The sequence below is a fragment of the Dryas octopetala genome, chromosome 2 (genome assembly GCF_963921425.1).
Source record: "Dryas octopetala chromosome 2, drDryOcto1.1, whole genome shotgun sequence".
NCBI lineage: Eukaryota > Viridiplantae > Streptophyta > Magnoliopsida > Rosales > Rosaceae > Dryas > Dryas octopetala.
Window position 1 is genome coordinate 10,781,942 of NC_141367.1, and position 14,350 is coordinate 10,796,291.

At 34.0% G+C, this 14,350-nt stretch overlaps 1 long non-coding RNA gene across 1 annotated transcript; it reads right to left on the reverse strand.

Annotated features, from left to right (window-relative positions):
* Window positions 1-2,407: 2,407 nt before the first annotated feature.
* On the reverse strand, window positions 2,408-5,518 carry LOC147293030 (uncharacterized). The gene is made up of 3 exons (XR_015120309.1): window positions 5,347-5,518; window positions 5,181-5,249; window positions 2,408-2,539 (listed from the first exon to the last, which is right to left on the reverse strand). It is a non-coding gene; the product is annotated as an uncharacterized LOC147293030 (long non-coding RNA).
* Between the last annotated feature and the right edge of the window lie 8,832 nt (window positions 5,519-14,350).

Here is a 14,350-nt window from a genome sequence, read left to right on the forward strand (position 1 = left end):
CTAGCAGTTATGATAGTTGAATTATACATGATTGGAATGGATTCTGAATTCTTAGCATTGCAAAACAATTGGTGTTTGTGCGTGTGTGTGTTTGTGGTGTTGCGTGTGTTTACACCCTAAATCAACCCCCTATTTGTGTATGTGTGTTAGTGTGATTCTAATTGCTAAGTTGAATTGATTTGGTGAAGTTTAATCCATTCATCGTGGGATTGATCTCGTACTTGCATCATTTGCTATATATTAATGCGATTTGTACACTTGCATATATACTTAGAATTGAGTTAATTAATTCGTTCTAAGAAAACAACAACAGAAAACCCTTGTACAGGTGTTCTGCCACCGCAAGCTCCTCTGTTTGTTTTTTTGAAATCACAGAAATCATTGTATTGTCACTACAATAAATTTGGGATTAGGCAACGGAATAATAGGCAACACCTTTAATTTCGTTGCCTATTACGTGAATAGGCAACAAATTTTTCTACATAGGCAACGACCATGTACCTGATCTTGGATAATTAATAGGCAACGAACTATATAGAATAGGCAACAATTTTTTGGTTGCTGATTATGAGAATAAGCAAGGAAATAAAAAGGGGGTTGCTTATAATTTGGCGGGAAAGAGGCGCGAAGTTTCACAACGACAAGGTCGTTGCCTATTCATTTGGCGGGAAATTTCGGCGCCATAATGAATATAAAATAGACAACGACTGTTATTGGCGTTGCCTATGCGTATAGGCAATGAGTTTGCAAGAGTTTAGGCAACAAATTGGATTTGTTGTCTATAAATTTTGGCAACGACTACTCTATAATAGACAATGACTGTTATTGGCATTGCCTATGCATATAGGCAATGAATTTGCAAGGGTTTAGGCAACAAATTGGATTTGTTGTCTATCTATTTTGGCAACGACTACTCTATAATAGGCAACGAACATGAACCTAATATTGAAAAAATAAAAGGCAACGATATTTGGTCATTGCATACTATGGGGATTGGCAAGGAATTAATTACGGCTTTGCCTATTAGTACAAGAGAAAAAAGCACAAAGTTTAGCAAGAAAGAGGTCGTTGACTATTATTTTTCAAGTGGTTTCCAATTCATATGTTGGGGATTTTTGGCGCTATAATTAATATAAAATAGGTATGTAGAATTAATTTCAAGTGGTTTCCAATCTACCACCTGAATTAAAAAAAATTCGCAATGTACTGTTTTTGTCCAAGTCCGTCAATATTTTTGTCAAAAATAAGGGTATATTAGTCTTTTCAGATGAATTTTTTTATTATTAAATATATAACTAATAAATAATTCAATAAAAAATAAACATTAAAAAGCTGAGAACCCAGCCGGCCTCCGATCTGGAAGAAAGAGAGAGAGATGAGGCTCGGGTCGGTGCTGGGTTTGGGATTGGTTTCGGTGGTAATGTGGGGTCGGGGCTAGGGTTGGGCGTCGGGGCTGGGCGGGGCGGAGTGGGTTTGGGTTGGGTAGGGGTTGGCTTGGGTTTGGCTGGGGATTTAGAGAAGAAAGGCGGTAGTTGGGGTGGAGGGGGTGGTCGGCACAGGGAGTCTGCCGGAGGTGGCTGCGGGGGTGGAGGGAGGGAGGGAGTTAGTGTATTTTTTTTCTTTTTTTGAAAAACTTTATTTTGTAGGTATACTAAGTAAAGTTTTGGGTATGGAAAGAATATTTTAGAGTAAGAATATTATAAGTCTTAAACATATCTCATGGGAATTCAAAAAGACCAAAATATCCCTTAAAATTTACTTGAAAAGACCAACATACCCTTATTTTTAACAAATATATTAACGGAATTAGACGGAGGCAATACATTGCAAAATTTTTTTAATTCAAGTGGTAGATTAATTCAATTTTTAATTTAGGTGGTGACTTGCAAATCGAGTATAGTCTAAGTGGATAATTTGTAAATAAACCATATATACATATATATATATATATATTCTCTATGAAGTTCTTAATATCAATGCAATGTATATTTATAAAATTTTTAAATATATGTTTCAATCATTTTTTATATAAAAAACAAACTCAATTGACTTCTTTTAGTCTAAACAAAGGTCAAGAATAATTGTTTCGTATCAAAGACTAAAGATAAAGAAGGCAAAACTTCCCTATGTGCCTTTTGAGAGGGACGGAGGCAATGAGAATCAAATATATGCATGATTTTTCCCCTTTTATATCATTGCTTACCCTTTATGGCCGGGTCATGATTAAATTTTGTTAATTTCATTGTACAAATTTGTTATGTTGATTCCTATAGAAATATATTTTTTCTGCTACACAAATTAATTTTTTTTTTTGGTCAATACACAAATTAATTAAGTCACAAAATACTCGAATTGCATTCCACAAAGTCACAAAATAGTTGTCAACCTTTTCTCTTTCTTTTATGATTCTGTATATTCCACATAGAGTGTGCTAATGAGGTAAGCTTCCCAACAAGCCATAGAAGAGCTAAAAGAGTATGCCTGAGAGCATCCCCAGCTGTGAGAATGAGTATGGCAGAGTAAGTAGAACTTGAGCCACCTGATCAAACACACATAGGGGTGGGCACGGTACGGTATGGTACGGTATGAGCCTCATATCGATACCATACCGAAATTTTTATTCGGTACGGTATCGGTACGGTATGGACATTTTTAAAACTGGTACCATACCATACCAGTGTTCTATGAATTCGGTATGGTTCGGTATGGTTTCGGTATATACCAACATTTTAAACTTTTTTTTTTTTTGTCAAAAAACAATATTTAACAACCAAAAAGAAATACTTTTTCCCAACCAAAAGATAAAACAAAACCCAACTTTTACGTTCCTTTCATTTCTGTTGTGAACTATGACAGATGGTATTGATCCTTAATTAACCATCAAACGACTAATTAAGCACATATATAATTCTAACCCAATTCATCATCAACCAGTGTAAACACAGAATTAGAAAAGAAAGCAACTGATCATAAATCACACACCATTCTATATATATATATATATATATATATATATCAATGCCAAAGAAACTACAACAATGACAAAAAGAAGAGTAAAACTGTAAAACACAAGAGCAACTCAGACCCAAGTATAGAAAGCATGATAATGAAATATATATTAAATAATTAAATTAAAAATATATCGGTACGGTACGGTATTTCACGGTATTGAAAGTTTCATACCTATACCATACCGATTTAGACTCGGTACGGTACGGTATCGGTACGGTATATAATCGGTATTATTTTTCGGTATAACATTGACACGGTACGGTATGGTACGGGTTCGGTATTTCGGTAGTAAATGCCCACCCCTAAACACACACACACACCACAAACAAACCGTTAGAACCTTGAAAAATTTATTGACCAAAATGCTTCTTGATTCTCATACCTCTTTACGTGATATATCCTTAATTGATACCATGTAACAGTCACTATTTTTGTCAACATGACAGACACTTTATAAAAAATAGGGTTTATTTCATATTTAGTACCTAAACTTTGACCATTGTCTTAATGTGGTACTTAAACTTTTATTTGTCCCAATTGAGTACCTAAACTTTTATTTTGTGTCTAATAGGTACCAAAATGAATTTATGTTAAAATTGTCAACAAAATTTAGGGGCAATATAGTCAAAGTATATTTTAATTATTTTCTTTATATGTTTAAAATTATTAAAAACACAACAAACAAAAAAAATATAAATTATAATTAAAATATAAATTTTTTGAAGTGACTATATTGCCCCTAACTTTTGTTGACAATTTTAACAGAAATTCATTTTGGTACCTATTAAACACAAAATAAAAGTTTAGGTACTCAATTGGGACAAATAAAAGTTTAGGTACCAACATTAAGACAATGGTTAAAGTTTAGGTACTAAATATGAAAAAAAACCTAAAAAATAACAATTGTGCCGCCTATTTGTAAACCAATAAAAGAACAATATGTACTTAAGCTAAACCAATTCCATAGGAAATGGTCACCCAAAGGTTCAGACATCATGCTATTTAGAACATGAGCAGACCATATGTTGAATATTTTCATACCTTGACTATTTGTTGTCTTGTAATAATGTAATTAGAGGATCCCAGAATCTTTGACTTAGACTCCATAAAAAATATGCAGGTATCAATTTAGAGAATGTGAAGTTCTAGTTAATAAGAATCAAATATATATTATATAACAAGGAGCAAAAACAAGGAGAAATAAGTTGAGAATAAGAAGTTGGTATTAAATTTCAAGAACATAAATCGTGGAATCATGTCTAAAAAAGGACTAAAGACTACCGACTTAGCATTGGTGGCTTGACTGTTTGTTCTCTTTTAATAATGTAATTATAGGATCCCAGTAGCTTTAACTTAGACTGTGTAAATGGCCAAAAAAAAACTTAGACTGTAAAAAAAGAGTTGAAATAACTACTAACATTACAAATCCAGCGCCTTTAAAATCTAAAAACCTCCCAAAACCCAAATAAAAATTTAATAGTACAAACCATGATATGTGCGAGATATGGTCCTCCTTCCTCTTAATTTCCACAATACAAAACAGTCACAGTAAATGTATTGTGATGGCTAGCTAGCTTATATACTTATATTCATTGCTTTCAGTAGAAAACAATACCTTACAAGAAAGGCATAAACGAACTCAATATCTTAATTAGAATAATTGAAACATGTTAATCCTACTTCCAATTTGTACGTAATTTATTTTCATAGATATTGTTACATATATAAGCTTCTAACATGCTTGTCCCTTGTTGTCATGAAACCACAATGAGCCATGGCAACATATATTACTTGTTTATTTGTTTTCATAGATCAGCTTCTTTTCACAGTGAAACACACTGCCCTCAATGTAAAACAATACTAAAGGACGGTCATGGTACAAAACATTTAATATTTGGAGTAAAACGAAGAGATCATTGAATTAACATAGTGGGGTCCTAAAAGCATGGCATACATGGCATCTTGCACTAAACTAAGACATACATGGCATCTTGCAGCCATCTACTTCTCATACAAAGAGAAAAAGGACAAAGGAATTGAGATTAGGAAATTGGTATTGCATTTTAACAAATAGACAATCAAAAATACAAATAGACCAAATAACCACAAAGCCCAACTGTAAACCTGCTTTCCAAACTCAGAAAATTAAAATTGAAATTTGTTTAAACCTGATTTGCAATGGAGGGGGTGGTGCACGGGGATTTGCGATTGAAGTGGGCAAAATCAAATAATTCAACCTGCATAAACACAAACATAAACCAAAAATCAAAAGTCAAGAATGTAAAACATCAAAATAATTAAAGATGTGAAAAACTTGAAAAAAAACAGAAAAACCTGGATAGAAGAGAAGACAGGCGGAGTTAAGAGGCTAAGAGGCTCTTGGGCTTGGGCGGTGGTTTGGGCAACCAAAGAGGACGAGGGCGAGAGGGGGTGAGGGAAAGAGAGGGGCGTTGGCGAGAAAAGGGAGATAGGGTGAAGGAGAGGGCAGAGGAGGGAGGAGTAGCATAGTGAGAGTAGTTGAGTCGTTTGATTGCTGTTTGGTGAGTACGGCATATATTATTTTCTAAACACCAAAAACTTTTTTTTTGGCCAAAGAAACACCAAAAACTTTAATGGTGTGTTTGGATGGAGAAAAAAAACTTGGAATTTAAACAAAACTCAGCATTTAAGAAATTACATGCTCTAATTTCCTTGTTTGGGTCCATAAATATAGAATTTCTTAAATTCTATATGGAAAAAAACTTGGAATTTGAAGGCTGTAAATTCCAAGTTTAAATTCCACCTAAATTAATGACATTTTCAAAATTCCAATTTTTATAAAAAAAAAAAAGTCGTATCCACCCATTACCTTGCCAAATTAATTACAATACCACCACTACTACTACCATGTCCCCGCTACTACCACCACCATCGTCACCACCACTGCCACCGCCACTGCACCTCTGCCGCCACCATCACCACCGCAACCACCGACACCACATCCGCCGCCACCACCACCTTTGCCACCACTACGACCACTACCGCTGCCACCTTTGCTACCACCACTACGACCACCACCGCCGCCACCATTACCACCACCACCACCGACACTGCCACCATCACTACCACTACCCGCTACCACCACCACCAACACCACCACATCCGACACTATTACCACTACCATCGCCGCCACCGTCACCACCACTGACACCGCCATCACCGACATTGACACCGCCGCCGCCGCCTCCATCACCAGTTCCATCACCACCACCATCGCCGTTGCCGTTGCCGTCGCCATCACCATCACCATCACCATCAACGCCAATGTCGCCGTTGCCACCACCTCCAATACCCCAATTTTTGCCACCACCATTTCTCCCCTCGCTCGTGGGCAATCACCCCTACTACCATCATCAACTTACCACAAACATCATTTTTATTGTTGCCACCATCACCATTACTCTTTTATAAAACTACTATAAATTTCGTATTTAAATTTCATTATGATTACATTTATCCAAACAAGAGAATTTACAAATTCTAGAATTTTAAATCACGTCATTTTTAATTCCGTCATTTGTGAATTCCTTAGTAGTTTCAAATTACTTCATCCAAACGCACCATAATCGTTGCCTAATATGGGCAAATTCCTTGCCTATTAAAAAATGCAACATTTGTATAGCTTGCCTCTCTTACCCGGCAACAACCAATTTTCGTTATAGCGGGAAGCATGCCGCCCAAATTTCGTTTTCTCAACCTATAAAAACAAATTAAAATTATTAAACAATGACCATCAAAAATTATATGTCACCAAGGAGTTAAATTTCGTTTTTTTAGGGTATGAAAATTTTAATACTAATTAGTGTATAGATTATAGAATATAAAGATATTATGGTATATAGAGTATATAAGATTTAGTATTAGAGTTTAGTGTATAGATTATAGGTATAAATAATATACTAATTTTATTTATTCATTATACTAATTTTATTTAATAGTATTTGCCTTCAGCACACATTATGTTCATTTTATATCACATGAAACCTACTATATAATTTGGTTTCTTTAATATTTTTTTATCAATGTTGTAGATAATATGTTAAATAAACATATGGTAAAGTTTCATTCAAAATTTTCATATTTTGATAGCAATTTCCGTCATTTTCGTCTAATTTTTATCGAAATTTAAAAATCTTCGAAATTTCCGTCGAAATTTCCATCAAAATTTCCATCAAAATTTTCTCGAAACCCGAAATTTTATTCCTTGTATGTCACTCAAATTTCCTGATATATTAATATGGTTATATACTTATATACTAAAAAAAAAATTCAAAAAAAAATTGCAAAGAAAAAATCATCGTAAAAACTAAAAAACAAAAATTAAATTATGAGTAATGCTATTTGGACAAGATTAAATGACTAAATGAGAGGGACCAAGTGATATGTCACTTAGAGAGATGTGGAGATGAGAGACCACATGGAAATGAGGACCACCTCCCTAAGTGACACCTCACTTGGTCCCTCCTATTTAGTCATTTAATTTGGTTCAAATAACATTACTCTTAAATTATAGAGCAAAAGATGAATTTTACTTGTGGGTTTCAGTGATTTTGACTTGAAGGGTTCCTTGGAAGGGGTACGGGGGAGCTGTATGTTTTGGGTGGAGGTGGTAGTGGCAGAGGCATGTTATACCACACAAACGAATGCTATCAAAACATTCTTTCGTGAGGTTATTAGGTTATGATTAATAAAATATAAATACATGAGTACTCTTTTTACTAAATAATTGAGTAAAAAAGACACTTTCAGTATTATGTTCATTTAGTCATCATACACAATCACAACACTTTAAAATTGAAATTTACGAAACACTCATACACTGGTTTTATTAAAAAAATTATTTGGACATATAGTTAAAAAATTTATAAATATATATTGCATAAATATTAAGAACTTTCAAGTTGTTTAATCTTTCCCTGTAACCTGTTGGTGTCAACTTGGATTAGAAATGAAAAACCAAAATTATAACCTTGGGTCACCGTATAAACCACTAAATCCGGCCAACCTTGATTGCTAAATCGTTGTTCTGTAGTTACCAACTTTTGGGCAGATTGTTTATACACCAAAATAACTCACCGGAAACTATTTGTGCATTAAACACGGAATCCAATTCATACCTTATTGAGTAACCTTTCAATGAGAACCACTCAACTCAATTATCAATAAAATCAATTTGGGAATTTGATTTCATCTTCGAACGTAATCGACCTTGAAAAGAAGTCCTAAACCCTAGTTCGGTGTAGAAGGGTATTTTGGTTATTTCAAATATTTCCACCGAGTCTCATGTCATCAATTCTCGAACAAGTTAAATCCACTCTTTTGAATTAACCTAATCTATTTGTATCAGATTGGTTTTAGATTGACATGACGTTGAAAAGTAAGCCGTAGACCCTCAATTCACTCTAAGGGCATTTTGGTCCTTTCACCATTCTCCTTTGAAATTCGTATTATTATTGTTTTAAGGTTTTGACCTTCAATAAATTAAATACTCTTTTGTCCCTTTTTTGTTTGTAAGGGCAATTTGGTCAATTTATTATTGTTTTAAAGGTTTTGACGCGTACGTTTGAGCTGGTCGATCTCATGTGGTCGTGGTGTTGACAAAACGAATTAGGATTTCGTTTGGAATCCAGGTGGGTGAACCACTGTCCCTTTTAATTCGCTTAATTTCGTAAGGACGCATATTTACAAAGGAAATGCAAACTTTTGAATACCTAAATTGTGTGGCTTGGTTAAATGTTGTTTGCTTAATCGAAATTATTGTTTAGCATATCATTTAATTATGTTAATTGAGTCTTCTAAATTTCTAAAATGAATCATGTTTGTGGATTGGTTTGTGTGTACGATTTAGTATCGAAAATGGATATAACTGCATGTTTAATTGACTGACATGACCTGTTTACTGAGCTGAGTAGTAGATGCATGGTTGACCGTTCTGGTCGGAAATTGACTTATTAAACAAGTCATGAAATTGAAATGATCATTTTTATTAATTGAACTTCACCATTTGAGAATAATAGATATTAAAATTATTTTAACGTTGATGATGAAAATTAATTTGGATTAAGAACTAGAAACTCCACTTGTTTTTCTATATGTCCCTTTATATACCATTTAGGCTAGCACTTTCATAATAAACTTAACTATTAGTAATTCACACTTAGTAATAGAATCAATTTGTTTAGATGATTTCTATTAATTAGTAAATAAAATTAAACTAAGCTAATAACAACTTTTAAGTTATTGGTTCTAAATTAATCGAATTTCTTTTAGAGATCTCACATAGATACGGTTGTCTATGTGTCAACTTAGACCACTAGGCTAAGTGGCACGGTCCGCACTTAGAGTTGTGCTTCTACGACATTAATATGAAGTATGGAGGGTCAAATGGCAAGAGAATGGCATTCGTTTGGTGAAGAGTGGCCGGGTTGCACGCATAGAAGGGGAATTTCGTAATTTGGCTGTTTTGGGGTCTTTCGCTTGGAATTTGGGAAATCTGAAAATACAGGTAAATCTAAGAGGTCAAAACAAGTCATAAGAACCTATAGATCGGGCGAGTGTCCTGGCTAAGAACCATGACACAAGGAAGCTGTCATGCCCCAATCCGTAATTAAGAACTAATTACAGATTAAGGTGTGAATCACACTCTAATTATAGAATTAACTTCTATAACTAAAATATGACAGAAAAATAATAAAATAAAAGAAGAAACTGTATACTATTAACATACCATACTTAATTCAAGCTTAGTTTACAACACACAACCTGTCTCAATAACTTTAGTTTAACAGAACTTCCAAACTTTTACGAAATTATATTTCAAAGTCTGTTCACACTTATTTACACAAACTTCTTCTTCTTACTTCTTCTAAGGGTTCTGATCTTTAGTATTTGAACCTGCAAAGTCTATAAGGGGGTAAGCTCTAACCAATGGCTCAGTATGGACATTTCACCTTAACATGCAAAATTAATTATATTGAATCTCAATGAATCATACAACATGGTGCAAATAATAAATATTTAATAATATTATAGATGCATGAATGTTATGCTGCACTTTCTTAATAAACCTTTTAAAAAAAATAAATTACAATTCATCTTAACTTCGGTCTCTACTGAAGGTCCCAATGCGCTTTGGAGAGGTTAGATCGTTTTATCAAACTCAGCTGAGGGCTTCACTCCCTGCACACTCTATGAATTTAAATTTAACTCCCAAACCCCTTCTCACCACCAAAATCTTCATTTCTCAATGAATCATGCTTCACATTCAAATAAATGTCACATTCAAATAAATGCACATAATTATATAATAATTAACTAATTTATAACATGTTAAAGTAATTCAAATAATTCATATAAATCACATTTTAGCACACATATTGCATTTTTTTCAACAAACATTCAATAAAATCAAATTTTGCAGTTTAAGGTTCCCCAGATCCCCCTACCTCGAAAACGAGCTTAATCCGCCGCTAAAAATAGCCTTGTGTCTCCGGGTCGTTCTTCAAACCTAATCCCGTACAAGAAAATCACAATTAATTACGGAATAAAAATCGCTCACTCTCTAATTCTAGTGTGTGTAGTGAAAACACTAAGTTAGCGGTTTTGGATTGCAAAACGGAGGCCACCATCGAACTCGGAATCGAAAATGCAGTGGGGAGGGACTTTCCCCGGTCACCGGAGCCGCCGCCACGCGCCGGTGGTCCGGCGGCACTGTTCATCATCTTCAAACTTGCTGCCAGTTTTTGCTTATTTGTTTCCAAATTTGGCTCGCTTTTTACCTTATCAAATCAACTCCAAATTGAGTAAACTTATATGCATTTTAAAGCTCTGTAACTCCTCTTTACAACCATCCAAAGAACACTCAAAAAAGATCTCTATAACTCAAGATATAAGGTCTCAAAGTGGGCTATCCGAGCACTTTCAAAATTTCCAGAAAATTTCAGATTTTCTAATTTCAAACCAACTTCAATCCCCTTCAATTCTAACACCCCAAATCAGTTTATCAGGCTTCTAAAACATGTTTAAAAGCCTCCAAATCAAACACCCCACTTCAAACCAAGCTAGAAATCAAAACTCCATTAATGAACATAAACTCCAAAATTTACTCTATACACCCAAAACGAATTCAATCTTACCTCTTCAACTCAGGGGCTCTTTCTTCTCCACGTCCAATTCTCTCTCTCTCTCTCTCTCTTCCTCTTCCTCTGTTTTTCCTTTCTCTTTTCTTTCTCTTCTCTTTGTCTTTCTTTCTTGCTCTGTTTTTCAGTTTTGTCTAAATAAAACCAGCTGCCTTCTTTAATTTACTCAACCTTATAACACCAAAAAACACACACACACACACACTCTCCACCGCCACACCACACACACAGCCTAACTCACAAGCTCACACCTTCACCACACACTGCACAACCGCCCAGCCACCTTTTGTTAAACTAATGAAACAAAATTTTAAAACAATCAGTAGAGTGTAGAAGCTACTGTCTTCTACACGTTTTCAATTTTTTTTTTTTTTAACATAATTATAAAATAGATAATATTGAAATATATATATATATAGAGGAATGCTCTAAAGCTAACCAGTTAGCAAGTTAATACGAAGCTAATCATGCTTTTGGGCCCACCACATCACTAATCTCATAATTCGAACCATGAATTATTTAGGCCATACTTCAAAGATCATCATTGCAAAAAATCAACTAAATCGAAAATCATGTAGTCATCTAATAGAGATCAAATAAATAGACGATCAGTATTTTCGATATAAGCATAGAAATAGTTGTTATTATAATCAAATGGCTAAATAACTTCCGATTTGAAGATTTTTTACAAGAATGATCTTTGAAGTAGGGCCTAAAAAATAAACGGTCCGGATTTTGAAATTACATTGTGCACTGGGCCCAACAGGGTGGTTAGGTTTGTATTAACGTACTAACTAGTTAGTTTTAGAGCATTCTTGTATATATATATATATACATAAATGTAAATAAAAATATAAGTATGTTTAATAAAAACTAATTAAACATAATAATTAATTTTTTCTTTTTTTTAACATAATCAGGTTATTACAGAAGCAATCGTATAGTCGCTACGAGTGAAACTTGAGATGAGTAGTTCTTGTTGGCAAACCTCGAGAAGGTAACGAATGAGTCTAAATCTTGAAAAGAGCATAGAGAAAGGATGGTTGGCCTTGATTCAGAGGAATCTTGGTGCCGCACGGGCAAAATCCGCTGCGTAAAAAGTGAGCCCGTGACACTAAGGCTAAGAATTTCATAATTTAATAAGGAATTAGAGTCTTCACCTAGACTAAAGATTGAATGTGTGTGCCGGTTAAATAATTAAAATGAGTTAGCACATACCTTAGAAATCTCCCCATAAATTCTTATTTGATTGATGTGTTGTGATATTTGAATTGAACACATAAAAACCTTTCGTACTCCGAAATTACGATGCATAACATACTTGTTTTGTGAGTATTTGAGATTTTAACACACTCGCGACGGACGTTGAGGTCTTTGGTATTTTCAAGACAAATTAAATGCCTTGATCTCATACATACCTTGTTTTTGGGGCGCAACAAGTAGAGAGTAATATATAACAACTCGTTTGAGTTAATTACTAAGACATTTAATAACCAGATTAAGGAAAGGTCTAACTAAAATACGAAGCACTTAATAGCAAACTAAGTTTGTTTAGTTTTAGATCACTTTGAATGAGACTGTCGTTTATGCAAATGCTGAAATGCTATTTTTGAAGCACGTTGATATATCATGTACGTTGTTTTCTTTTCAAGCATAATCATTGATATTTGATTCATTGAGTACACTAATGATCTTTGAGTGTTTAAACCACTAACCTGAGACAAAGGGTCATGTTTTTATTGACCTTGAGTTCGATCTCCTAAACCATCGGTGGGTATCCTAGCTAGTGAGATACGGCTCCTCATGGTTTGATCAGATTTTTATGATTGCAAGGTTACTTTATATGAGTATGCTAGGAGGAAACCATTAAGGTCTGGTATGGACATTCTCGCTACTAGACAGCGGCCTTGGGTATGGCCAATAGTTGGTATAGAGGTACTTGTTGTAAATTAATTTTATTTGTTTATTTTTTACCGGCAAGTATACGAGCCTTGTAGTAAGGGTCATATAATTAACGAAGTTGAACCCCTAGGAGTGTTGCAAAAGAGACACACTAATTTATAATTTTTAGTTAATTTATCTCTAACCTTGCTTAGAATTGGTTGGTGATTATTTGATGATCAAAGACTAAAATGAAAAGGAAAATAAATGCAAGAAACTAAAGTGCAAAAATAAATACATGCAAGAGAGAAAGGTGTAGGAATTTAGACAATGGTAGAAACCAAGGTCTTGGATTCCACAACACTATGTGACAACCTAGAGCATTTATCTAACAATTTTCCAAAGGAGAGCACCAAAAAATCAACTTGATGCTCTCTCCAAATATTTTTATATTTTAAGCACAAAAGTTACATCAGCATTCAATGTGAAACCAAATCTAAGGCAGCTACAAGGAATCAAAGGGGTTGCTTATAAAAACTACAAAACCAAGTATATTGTAGGACTAGGCTCTAACTATTCAATATACATGGCATAATGGGTGAAAGAAACCATTTTTCTACTTTAACGACAAAAGATAATTATTAAATCTTAGTTAAGCACATAAAGGGAAAATGTTAAATAAATAACTAATGGGTCATACCATGGTAGTGTTTTCAGTAAGGCTTTGTGTTTTCATTTCATATATTTTAATAGTTTTACAACTTGAGAGTATTATTTGTTCTTCAGAGTTTGATTTACAGTTTCGAGGTGATTTAAACATGGATTTGAGAAATGGTTTTAAAATTGGGGGATTTTTAAACAAAATGAGTTTAAAGTAAATGAGCAGTTTTACAAATGGTTTTCAAGGGGTTTGTTTTAAAGTTTATTTTTGTCCACTCACAGAGATTATTCTCACGTTTTATCTTTTTACGTTTCCCCCAAGTTTTAGAGATTGCTGAGGTTGAACCTGTAATGACCCGACCCCAAGTCTTATTTAAAAAAAAAATAAAAATAAAAATTTAATCTATTGGGTTTTTGGTTGTGAATTTGGTTTCGTCGGATAAGTGTTGAACCCACGAACTCGTAGACGCGAACTGTGTATTCATCGGAGTTTCAAATAAAGGGTTAAGGACGTTTAAAGTAGAGGGTATTTTAGACTTTTTCTTTTAGGGTGTTTCTAGAAAGGCCCAGAATCAGATTTTTTAAAAACCCTCACAGTTTCTCTCTCTTCCTTCATTTCT